Source organism: Pteropus alecto, unplaced genomic scaffold (genome assembly GCF_000325575.1).
Source record: "Pteropus alecto unplaced genomic scaffold, ASM32557v1 scaffold548, whole genome shotgun sequence".
NCBI lineage: Eukaryota > Metazoa > Chordata > Mammalia > Chiroptera > Pteropodidae > Pteropus > Pteropus alecto.
This window is the reverse complement of record NW_006441138.1, coordinates 1,073,097-1,075,474: the sequence shown is the minus strand read 5'-3', so window position 1 is coordinate 1,075,474 and position 2,378 is coordinate 1,073,097. Positions and strand designations below refer to the sequence as shown.

Genomic DNA, 2,378 nt, shown 5'->3' with positions numbered 1-2,378 from the left:
ACTTTTTGGAAGCTAGTCACTAAGCACAACTTCTTGAAGGGAGCGGGGGTGGGGGTAACATCTACATTAATTATATGGAATTCTTTTGTATAAATGTGTCTCTCCATTATTTACTTATTATTGATTTCTAAGGATTGAAAAGGGGAAATTTTGTGAAGGAGTTGGAATTCATTGAGTATGAATTCTACTGGCAAGGAAAGAAGAGAAGGAAATTCTAGGCTGAAAGAAAGGCAGGAGCAAACTGGAAATGAAAATACAATCTTTATATTTTTGGAGAAGGGCAAGCGGTGAACTATAGCTAGAGAATGGTGAGGAATGGGCTTCCGTGGGAAAGAAGGTTGTCAGTGTTAGATGATACCCAACTATGGAGGGCTTCTCATGCCAGCGAAGGACTTTGAATTTCAGTTATGGTACAAACCTCTGTAACAAATAAAAATTATGTACCTTTCATAAGGATATATTTTGCTCTTTAAAAAAGATTGTGTGTCTGGCTGTGTAAACAAAGGGCAAGTATATAATGGATTCCTGCGAAAGAATATTTCTTTTTTTCTTTTTTTCTTTTTTAGGTGAGGCAACCCTTCCTTGACCTCACAGATTACAAGGACCTTGTCAGCTTACAATCCCTTATTTTTTTATTTTTTATGCCTACAGCACCTGGTCTTCCTAGGTGGTCTCCCATCCAAGTACTAACCAGGCCCGACCCTGCTTAGCTCCCAAGATCAGACAGGATCAGGCTTGTTCAGGGTAGCATGGCTGTAGACTGAAAGAATATTTAAAAAAGATCCCATTATATGTTCTTTTGAAAGTGAGGTACTCTTTTTTTCTCCTTTTTTCTTCCTCCTCTTCCTTCTTTTATGCAAATCTGAGTTTTGATATATTGGCTTTATTTGAACTTTTTGTTTTAATTAAAAACAGTGGATGTACCCCCAAGTTCATTACAGTGTTGTTTACAATAACAAAATACGGAAACACCTGAAGTGTTTATGAATAAATGAAAATATGATACACACACACAGAATAGAATAGGATATTTTGCCATTTGCAACAACATAAATGGACCATGAAGAAATTATGCTAAGTTAAAAAAGCTGGGCAGAGAGAGACAAACATCATATAATCTCATTTGTATGTGAAATCTAAAATCAAAGCAAGCAAACAAACAAACAAAAACAAACAGCTTACAGATACAGACAACAGACTGATGGTTGCCAGAGGCAGGGTGTGGGTAGTGGGCAAAATGGGCGAAGGAGGTCAAAATGTATGAGCTTTCAGTTATAAAATAAATAAGACATGGTAATGTAGTGTCCAGTGGTGACTATAATTCATAATATTGTATTGCATATTTGAAATACAAGAGTAGGTTTTAATATTGTAATGCATATTTGAAATACAAGAGTTGCTTAAAGAGTAGGTTTTAAAGATCTCAGCATAAGAAATAATTTTAAAAATACCATATATAAAAAGCAAGCAAGCAAATAAACAAACAAGAAACAGCAGATATTTAACCTATTTTCACGAGTTCAAACACATAATACAATTGGAAAATATTTTCTCTCTAGGAGACAATTATTTGATATATAAAACCACAAGTGGATTTATATAGCTATCAGTTCTTTAGATTTAAGGTACAATTTTCTGTGTAAAATGTATTTAGTGATGCTACCATTGCCTTTTTAAAAATTATACATGAAATTATGTTAATGATAGTTTTCTTCAAATAGAACATGTGGGGATACTGGCAAACCAGATGGAGGCTGGTTCCTTGATAGACATGCTACCTAGGGCAAAACTGGGAGAGCTTCTTAGGATTTGTTTTGTTCTATAAATCTTAATGTCATTTTAATGTCATTGTTGGTTTAACTTCTTTTTTATTGGGTAATAAAAACAAGGAGAAAGGGTTTAGTGGGACTTTAAAAATAATCTATACTTCAACTAACATGATTAGCAATTTATAACATCTTTTTTATATTTTGTTGGATAGAGATGTACAGACTAAATGTATGGAAATACGCTGGCAGCAGTGTGGGTCCAGTAAATGCCAAAACAGTACAGTGTTGTGTATGGCATCGTCTCACGTTCTTTTTCGTCTTTTCAACACCTATGCTCTTTACTAGTGAAATGTCAATCATTTTCTAAATATTTCCCTAGTATATTAAGTCTCTGGCACATGCATCAACTTTAATTGTTTAGTTGATGCCAATTCCTAGTGGAATGCAATGTTACTGAGTTCTTGTACAATTAGACAATAATTGAGATTTGAGAATTTTTGACATAGGCTATTTTAAATATGGTTTCTTCAGATCAGTCCTTTACTCTGACAGTTAAATTTGATTTCTCAAATTCAGATTAGGCAAGTAAATTTTAGAAATGAGAATTCC

The 2,378-nt window shown here is 33.8% G+C and overlaps 1 pseudogene; it reads right to left on the bottom strand.

Moving 5' to 3' along the window:
- Nucleotides 1–642: 642 nt before the first annotated feature.
- LOC112485205 lies at nt 643–761 on the bottom strand (annotated as a pseudogene).
- Nucleotides 762–2,378: the final 1,617 nt, after the last annotated feature.